Source organism: Coregonus lavaretus (genome assembly GCF_964263955.1).
Source record: "Coregonus lavaretus genome assembly, chromosome: 2".
Classification (NCBI taxonomy): Eukaryota; Metazoa; Chordata; class Actinopteri; order Salmoniformes; family Salmonidae; genus Coregonus; species Coregonus lavaretus.
The window spans coordinates 75,702,709-75,713,086 of record NC_139989.1 but is presented as its reverse complement, the minus strand read 5'-3'; the positions used below and the strand labels follow the sequence as shown (position 1 = coordinate 75,713,086).

Below are 10,378 nucleotides of genomic sequence, written 5' to 3'. Positions count from 1 at the left end.
CAACCAGATGTTCATGTGATTGCATTAAATAGCCTGACTGTTTCGATAAGTCTGTTAGTAAATGTTTTATTTTATTTCTAAGAGATCATGAGTAAAAGAGAACAATGGACATTCTAGAATTAGTTGTCACTGTGTTCACCACAACCAACATGCTGCATCTCTGTTTAGGGGTCAGTGGTCTAAAATGAGTCTCTCTGGGGAGAGAGAGGAGGGGGTCCCTGTCTCTAAAATGAGTCTCTCTGGGGAGAGAGAGGAGGGGGTCCCTGTCTCTAAAATGAGTCTCTCTGGGGAACATGACACCAAAGCTAAGAGGTGAGATTACAGTTTTGTTTAATAATTATTAAGTACATTTCCAAAACTCTATGTCCACAATTTTTTCACATTCGTTTTTTCATCAGAAATGATTGCTTATGGGTACCTTCAATATTACGCTTTGACTGCAAGGCAAACACAGCGTTCCATTGGAAATTAATGTACTTCTGGTTACAAAATGCAATGACGCAGTCGGTGTGTTCAAAGCGTTACTGATCTCAAATTTTGTATTAATAGATTTTAGATGTGTATGAAAATGTGTTTTTTTGCAAAACGCTATAGATCCAATGTTTAGCTGGAATGGGATGTTCGTATCCTGTATATTTGACTGTGATATGTGTTTGTCTCACTTAGCTATCTTAAGATAAATGCACTTACAGATGCCATATCTTAATTTGACCCAGTTTCTCACAGCAGAAAGATTATCCTGCAGCAACAGGAAATGTGAATTATTATGTGGATTATAATTCATTAAAATATTTTGTTAGGGCAAATCAAGTATTTTAAAAGCTAAAATACACTACAATACGGCAACTGTATTGTAAGTCACTCTGGGCCCGGTTTCCCGATAGTGATGGAATTTAGGGTTACGAGTGTTTTAAGTGTATCTTTCCTACAACTGCTGAAGATGTAACATGCATTTCCCATGCACCACGCAGAGAGAACGGTCGCTATGATGACTGAAAACACAACCGTGGGACAAACGAGTGACACATTTCTGGGCAAGGGCGGTCCATTTAAAATTAATTCATTCTTCCCTCACCCTTTGCCCTGCAAGTGTCCAATCATCATACGTCATGATACGTCATCAGAAGTGTCCACTCATCATACGTCATGATACGTCATCAGAAGTGTCAACTCATCATACGTCATGATACGTCATCAGAAGTGTCCACTCATCGTACACCATGATACGTCATCAGAAGTTCAACTCATCATACGTCATGATACGTCATCAGAAGTGTCCACTCATCATACACCATGATACATCATCAGAAGTGTCCACTCATCATACGTCATGATACGTCATCAGAAGTGTCCACTCATCATACACCATGATACGTCATCAGAAGTGTCCACTCATCATACGTCATGATACGTCATCAGAAGTGTCCACTTAACTTGAGGGCTGAGGGGAGAGGGAGTCTTTTAAGTGTTTGAAACGCTGCCATGGATAGTTTCGAAGTAACATTACCACATGATCAATGACGTCCAAAGCTTTGTTTGGTCTCGTGCTTTTTCGAACCATGTGTTGCAAAATGCGAGAGATCTCCCTGATTTCTCCCTGGTGCCGGTGCTTTTTTTTTAGATGCAAAGTCTCTTTCAAACACTGACCTCTACTGGACACCTTATTTATACATTTAGTTTGATGTCTTCCAGATTGTAGCCCCTGAATGGGAGCTCAGCAGGTAGGGACGGGGATTGGGATCAGACATCAACATAGGCTCAAGATTGAATCCCTGCTATGGTCGAACAATTATTTTCTGTGAAACCACACAATCTTCCCATTGTTGTTTAAATAATGTGTTTTATTTAGTGTAGCCTATAATAATATTCTGTCTTTAGTATCTTAAATAATACCACATATGCATAGTTTTTGAAAACATAGTGAACCTGGAGGCAAAAAGCGAACCCCACATTCTAACTAAATGTTGTTTATTAGCACTCAAATCTATCAATGGCATTTTCGGCACAATTTGGTGAAAGCCCCAAAGCGTTCAGAAAGCCTCTGATTCCCATCACTAGTGGACACCCCCATGAGTGTCTTTCAGAACCCCTCCTAAAACCACCTGTTTCGTTTTGGTTGTTGTTAGTGACTCTTTGTTAGTTCCTTCTTCTGTTTGAGAGACAATGTTTTATTTCTTGTTGAGGAACATAACAATGTTCCTGTGATTAAATTAAATCACCCGACTGTTTGGATGTGTCTGTTAGTAAATGTTTTATTTCTAAGAGGTCATGAGTAAAAGAGAACAATTGACATTCAATAATTAGTTGTCACTGTGTTCACCACAACCAACATGCTGCATCTCTGTTTAGGGGTCAGTGGTCTAAAATTAGTCTCTCTGGGGAGAGAGAGGAGGGGGTCCCTGCCTCTAAAATGAGTCTCTCTGGGGAGAGAGAGGAGGGGGGTCCTGCCTCTAAAATGAGTATCTCTGGGGAGAGAGAGGAGGGGGGTCCTGACTCTAAAAGGAGTCTCTCTGGGGAGAGAGAGGAGGGGGGCCCTGCCTCTAAAATGAGTCTCTCTGGGGAGAGAGAGGAGGGGGGTCCTGCCTCTAAAATGAGTCTCTCTGGGGAGAGAGAGGAGGGGGGTCCTGCCTCTAAAATGAGTCTCTCTGGGGAACATGACACCAAAGCTAAGAGGTGAGATTACAGTTTTGTTTAATAATTATTAAGTACATTTCCAAAACTCTATGTCCACAATTTTTTCACATTCGTTTTTTCATCAGAAATGATTGCTTATGGGTACCTTCAATATTACGCTTTGACTGCAAGGCAAACACAGCGTTCCATTGGAAATTAATGTACTTCTGGTTACAAAATGCAATGACGCAGTCGGTGTGTTCAAAGCGTTACTGATCTCAAATTTTGTATTAATAGATTTTAGATGTGTATGAAAATGTGTTTTTTTGCAAAACGCTATAGATCCAATGTTTAGCTGGAATGGGATGTTCGTATCCTGTATATTTGACTGTGATATGTGTTTGTCTCACTTAGCTATCTTAAGATAAATGCACTTACAGATGCCATATCTTAATTTGACCCAGTTTCTCACAGCAGAAAGATTATCCTGCAGCAACAGGAAATGTGAATTATTATGTGGATTATAATTCATTAAAATATTTTGTTAGGGCAAATCAAGTATTTTAAAAGCTAAAATACACTACAATACGGCAACTGTATTGTAAGTCACTCTGGGCCCGGTTTCCCGATAGTGATGGAATTTAGGGTTACGAGTGTTTTAAGTGTATCTTTCCTACAACTGCTGAAGATGTAACATGCATTTCCCATGCACCACGCAGAGAGAACGGTCACTATGATGACTGAAAACACAACCGTGGGACAAACGAGTGACACATTTCTGGGCAAGGGCGGTCCATTTAAAATTAATTCATTCTTCCCTCACCCTTTGCCCTGCAAGTGTCCAATCATCATACGTCATGATACGTCATCAGAAGTGTCCACTCATCATACGTCATGATACGTCATCAGAAGTGTCAACTCATCATACGTCATGATACGTCATCAGAAGTGTCCACTCATCGTACACCATGATACGTCATCAGAAGTTCAACTCATCATACGTCATGATACGTCATCAGAAGTGTCCACTCATCATACACCATGATACATCATCAGAAGTGTCCACTCATCATACGTCATGATACGTCATCAGAAGTGTCCACTCATCATACACCATGATACGTCATCAGAAGTGTCCACTCATCATACGTCATGATACGTCATCAGAAGTGTCCACTTAACTTGAGGGCTGAGGGGAGAGGGAGTCTTTTAAGTGTTTGAAACGCTGCCATGGATAGTTTCGAAGTAACATTACCACATGATCAATGACGTCCAAAGCTTTGTTTGGTCTCGTGCTTTTTCGAACCATGTGTTGCAAAATGCGAGAGATCTCCCTGATTTCTCCCTGGTGCCGGTGCTTTTTTTTTAGATGCAAAGTCTCTTTCAAACACTGACCTCTACTGGACACCTTATTTATACATTTAGTTTGATGTCTTCCAGATTGTAGCCCCTGAATGGGAGCTCAGCAGGTAGGGACGGGGATTGGGATCAGACATCAACATAGGCTCAAGATTGAATCCCTGCTATGGTCGAACAATTATTTTCTGTGAAACCACACAATCTTCCCATTGTTGTTTAAATAATGTGTTTTATTTAGTGTAGCCTATAATAATATTCTGTCTTTAGTATCTTAAATAATACCACATATGCATAGTTTTTGAAAACATAGTGAACCTGGAGGCAAAAAGCGAACCCCACATTCTAACTAAATGTTGTTTATTAGCACTCAAATCTATCAATGGCATTTTCGGCACAATTTGGTGAAAGCCCCAAAGCGTTCAGAAAGCCTCTGATTCCCATCACTAGTGGACACCCCCATGAGTGTCTTTCAGAACCCCTCCTAAAACCACCTGTTTCGTTTTGGTTGTTGTTAGTGACTCTTTGTTAGTTCCTTCTTCTGTTTGAGAGACAATGTTTTATTTCTTGTTGAGGAACATAACAATGTTCCTGTGATTAAATTAAATCACCCGACTGTTTGGATGTGTCTGTTAGTAAATGTTTTATTTCTAAGAGGTCATGAGTAAAAGAGAACAATTGACATTCAATAATTAGTTGTCACTGTGTTCACCACAACCAACATGCTGCATCTCTGTTTAGGGGTCAGTGGTCTAAAATTAGTCTCTCTGGGGAGAGAGAGGAGGGGGTCCCTGCCTCTAAAATGAGTCTCTCTGGGGAGAGAGAGGAGGGGGGTCCTGCCTCTAAAATGAGTATCTCTGGGGAGAGAGAGGAGGGGGGTCCTGACTCTAAAAGGAGTCTCTCTGGGGAGAGAGAGGAGGGGGGCCCTGCCTCTAAAATGAGTCTCTCTGGGGAGAGAGAGGAGGGGGGTCCTGCCTCTAAAATGAGTCTCTCTGGGGAGAGAGAGGAGGGGGGTCCTGCCTCTAAAATGAGTCTCTCTGGGGAACATGACACCAAAGCTAAAAGGTGAGATGACAATTTTATGAAGAATTTATTACGTTTATTTACAAAATAAATAGCTATTTTAAGATTAATGTATTTACTGTAAATCGCTCTGGATTAGGTATCTGCTAAATCAGGAGTTCTCAATCCGGGGTCAGTGGAGGTACTGCAGGGGTTCAGCAGCACCCTGACTGGACTCGTTGCAATGGAAGACATTTGATCAAATTTTCACGACACGAACACTTTGCCTACTCTTCATTATTGCCTAATATAATGGAATGCATATTTCTTTAACCAATTCTGATGGTTGTTACAAGCAGAATTTTGACAATATTACCGTTACACCAACACACTCTTCACACCCGTTTAACAACTCTAAATAGCTTTGACATCGTACGCATCAAGTCCCTTGCCAATAACGTTGCCTACTACGTTGCATACAATGTTCATTTTCATCTAACACATACAGTATTTCTCCCTAGATGCCTTCAATTGCCCAATTTATAGCCATGGCTAATTTAGAAATATTTTTTAACAACGTGATGTTGCGCTCCAATAACATCAAATAACATGATGTAGGTAATTAAATAATCAAAAGAAAAACGTTTTTATTATACACTTAGAAAAGTTCCTTATAGAACGAAAAATGCTTCAATCACTTCCTTAATATATGGAACCACTAAAAGTTAGATATATTTTTGGGTTCAGTGAAGAAGAACCTTTAGAGTTCTGATCAACGAAAGGTGAATGTTTTGAGGATATGAACCCAGCAGCCCTCCAGTGGTCAGATCAAGCCCGCCCGTTTATTCCAGCGCCCGGCCCGGGATTTGAACCAGCCACCTTTCTGCCATAGGTCCAACTCTTGACCCAGCTCCAACTCCTTAGCCGCTGGGTGAAAACCTGAGTTTATCTTCAGAAATAAGCACGAGTTAATCTGCCAAACCGAAGACAAAATGCTATGCATTCATTTATACCCATAAGAGTAAAATGTCTTAATTCTCAGCACTTATACGACCAATTTTCTACTCTGAGATACTTTGTGGATATGGGCCCAGATCTCAAAATATTGTTATAAAAAAAACTTTGAATGTTTGTTTTATATATAAAAATAAATAAAATAATATTACTAATGTAAGCCACTGTAAAGCCTTGGTTTAGTTTAATGTGTTGCACTGCTCATGTCCCCGTTCTGGAACTGTCCGCGTCCCCGTACAGAACTGTCCACATCCACGTACGGTTTGGCGCCAAGCATATTGTCCAGTTACGCGCAGAGTGGGCTGAGGTGATGTTGGGGAACAACGACAGAGTTTGTTACAGTGTTGAGACACCGAAGTTTATTGTTCAATTTGCTTTTTGGTCAGGGACAGTATGAGTGTAGCCAGATTCTTTTCACTCGCTAGTCTTGTTTCATTTTTTTTATTTTATTTTATTTTTTTATTTCACCTTTATTTAACCAGGTAAGCCAGTTGAGAACAGGTTCTCATTTACAACTGCGACCTGGCCGAGACAAAGCAAAGTAGTGCAACAAAAACAACACAGAGTTACATATGGGGTAAAAAAAAACATAAAGTCAGAGATACAACAGAAAATATATATACAGTGTGTGCAAATGTAGCAAGTTATGGAGGTAAGGCAATAAATAGGCTATAGTGCAGAATAATTACAATAGTATTAACACTGGAATGCTAGATGTGCAAGAGATTATGTGCAAATAGAGATACTGGGGTGCAAAAGAGCAAATTAAATAACAATATACGGATGAGGTAGTTGGGTGGGCTAATTTCAGATGGGCTGTGTACAGGTGCAGTGATCGGTAAGGTGCTCTGACAACTGATGCTTAAAGTTATTGAGGGAGATAAGAGTCTCCAGCTTCAGAGATTTTTGCAATTCGTTCCAGTCATTGGCAGCAGAGAACTGGAAGGAATGGCGGCCAAAGGAGGTGTTGGCTTTGGGAATGACCAGTGAGATATACCTGCTGGAGCGCAGACTACGGGTGGGTGCTGCTATGGTGACCAATGAGCTAAGATAAGGCGGGGATTTGCCTAGCAGTGATTTATAGATGGCCTGGAGCCAGTGGGTTTGACGACGAACATGTAGTGAGGACCAGCCAACAAGAGCGTACAGGTCACAGTGGTGGGTAGTGTATGGGGCTTTGGAGACAAAACGGATGGCACTGTGATAGACTACATCCAATTTGCTGAGTAGAGTGTTGGAGGCTATTTTATAAATGACATCGCCGAAGTCAAGGATCGGTAGGATAGTCAGTTTTACGAGGGCATGTTTGGCAGCATGAGTGAAGGAGGCTTTGTTGCGAAATAGGAAGCCGATTCTAGATTTAACTTTGGATTGGAGATTCTTTATGTGAGTCTGGAAGTTGAGTTTACAGTCTAACCAGACACCTAGGTATTTGTAGTTGTCCACATACTCTAGGTCAGACCCGTCGAGAGTGGTGATTCTAGTCGGGTGGGCGGGTGCTAGCAGCGTTCGATTGAAAAGCATGCATTTAGTTTTACTAGTGTTTAAGAGCAGTTGAAGGCTACTGAAGGATTGTTGTATGGCATTGAAGCTCGTTTGGAGGTTTGTTAACACAGTGTCCAATGAAGGGCCAGATGTATACAAAATGGTGTCGTCTGCGTAGAGGTGGATCTGAGAGTCACCAGCAGCAAGAGCGACATCATTGATATACACGGAGAAAAGTGTCGGCCCAAGAATTGAACCCTGTGGCACCCCCATAGAGACTGCCATAGGTCCAGACAACAGGCCCTCCGATTTGACACACTGAACTCTATCTGAGAAGTAGTTGGTGAACCAGGCGAGGCAGTCATTTGAGAAACCAAGGCTATTTAGTCTGCCAATAAGAATGCGGTGGTTAACAGAGTCGAAAGCCTTGGCCAGGTCGATGAAGACGGCTGCACAGTACTGTCTATTATCAATCGCGGTTATAATATCGTTTAGGACCTTGAGCGTGGCTGAAGTGCACCCGTGACCAGCTCGGAAACCAGATTGCATAGCGGAGAAGGTACGGTGGTATTCGAAATGGTCGATGATCTGTTTATTAACTTGGCTTTCGAATACTTTCGAAAGGCAGGGCAGGATGGATATAGGTCTGTAGCAGTTTGGATCTAGAGTGTCACCCCCTTTGAAGAGGGGGATGACCGCGGCAGCTTTCCAATCTCTGGGGATCTCAGACGTTATGAAAGAGAGGTTGAACAGACTAGTAATAGGGGTTGCGACAATTTCGGCGGCTAGTTTTAGGAAGAAAGGGTCCAGATTGTCTAGCCCAGCTGATTTGTAGGGGTCCAGATTTTGCAGCGCTTTCAAAACATCAGCTGTCTGAATTTGTGTGAAGGAGAAGCGGGGGGGGCATGGGCAAGTTGCAGCAGAGGGTGCAGAGTTGGTGGCCGGGTTAGTGGTAGCCAGATGGAAAGCATGGCCAGCTGTAGCAAAATGCTTGTTGAAATTCTCGATTATTGTAGATTTATCGGTGGAGATAGTGTTTCCTAGCCTCAGTGCAGTGGGCAGCTGGGAGGAAGTGCTCTTATTCTCCATGGACTTTACAGTGTCCCAAAACTTTTTGGAGTTAGTGCTACAGGATGCAAATTTCTGTTTGAAAAAGTTAGCCTTTGCTTTCCTGACTGCTTGTGTATATTGGTTCCTAACTTCCCTGAAAAGTTGCATATCGCGGGGGCTATTTGATGCTAGTGCTGTACATCTTGTGGTTCACCGGATTCGTCATCATCCTCGAGGGACAGATGAACGACCTGCTAGCTAGCCAAGCTAGTCGGTACAGCTAGCTAAGCTAGCTACTCTACCAGCCGCATCCTAGTTATCCTAGCTACCACTACATCATCACCGGCTGCCTGCATTTATTGTGGACCGATGGAGCTCCCTGGTATCAGCTGGGCTAGACAATCTGGACCCTTTCTTTCTAAAACTAGCCGCCGAAATTGTCGCAACCCCTATTACTAGTCTGTTCAACCTCTCTTTCATAACGTCTGAGATCCCCAGAGATTGGAAAGCTGCCACGGTCATCCCCCTCTTCAAAGGGGGTGACACTCTAGATCCAAACTGCTACAGACCTATATCCATCCTGCCCTGCCTTTCGAAAGTATTTGAAAGCCAAGTTAACAAACAGATCACCGACCATTTCGAATACCACCGTACCTTCTCCGCTATGCAATCCGGTTTCCGAGCTGGTCATGGGTGCACTTCAGATACGCTCAAGGTCCTAAACGATATTATAACCGCGATTGATAATAGACAGTACTGTGCAGCCGTCTTCATCGACCTGGCCAAGGCTTTCGACTCTGTCAACCACCGCATTCTTATTGGCAGACTAAATAGCCTTGGTTTCTCAAATGACTGCCTCGCCTGGTTCACCAACTACTTCTCAGATAGAGTTCAGTGTGTCAAATCGGAGGGCCTGTTGTCTGGACCTATGGCAGTCTCTATGGGGGTGCCACAGGGTTCAATTCTTGGGCCGACACTTTTCTCTGTGTATATCAATGATGTCGCTCTTGCTGCTGGTGACTCTCAGATCCACCTCTACGCAGACGACACCATTTTGTATACATCTGGCCCTTCATTGGACACTGTGTTAACAAACCTCCAAACGAGCTTCAATGCCATACAACACTCCTTCAGTAGCCTCCAACTGCTCTTAAACACTAGTAAAACTAAATGCATGCTCTTCAATCGAACGCTGCTGGCACCCGCCCACCCGACTAGAATCACCACTCTCGACGGGTCTGACCTAGAGTATGTGGACAACTACAAATACCTAGGTGTCTGGTTAGACTGTAAACTCTCCTTCCAGACTCACATAAAGAATCTCCAATCCAAAGTTAAATCTAGAATCAGTTTCCTATTTCGCAACAAAGCCTCCTTCACTCATGCTGCCAAACATGCCCTCGTAAAACTGACTATCCTACCGATCCTTGACTTCGGCGATGTAATTTACAAAATAGCCTCCAACACTCTACTCAGCAAATTGGATGTAGTCTATCACAGTGCCATCCGTTTTGTCTCCAAAGCCCCATACACTACCCACCACTGTGACCTGTACGCTCTTGTTGGCTGGTCCTCACTACATGTTCGTCGTCAAACCCACTGGCTCCAGGCCATCTATAAATCACTGCTAGGCAAATCCCCGCCTTATCTTAGCTCATTGGTCACCATAGCAGCACCCACCCGTAGTCTGCGCTCCAGCAGGTATATCTCACTGGTCATTCCCAAAGCCAATACCTCCTTTGGCCGCCATTCCTTCCAGTTCTCTGCTGCCAATGACTGGAACGAATTGCAAAAATCTCTGAAGCTGGAGACTCTTATCTCCCTCACTAACTTTAAGCATCATTTGTCAGAGCACCTT

General features: G+C 42.8%; 2 protein-coding genes across 2 annotated transcripts in view; one reads left to right on the top strand and one right to left on the bottom strand.

Annotated features, from left to right (window-relative positions):
- The window catches only part of LOC311141812 (uncharacterized protein), a 410,899-nt gene that overhangs the window by 244,479 nt on the left and 156,042 nt on the right, over window positions 1-10,378 (bottom strand). The gene's annotated exons all lie outside the window — the stretch shown is intronic.
- Window positions 1-10,378, top strand: part of LOC311140501 (NACHT, LRR and PYD domains-containing protein 3-like) — a gene marked incomplete at its 3' end in the record, with an annotated part of 313,326 nt that overhangs the window by 287,859 nt on the left and 15,089 nt on the right. The gene's annotated exons all lie outside the window — the stretch shown is intronic.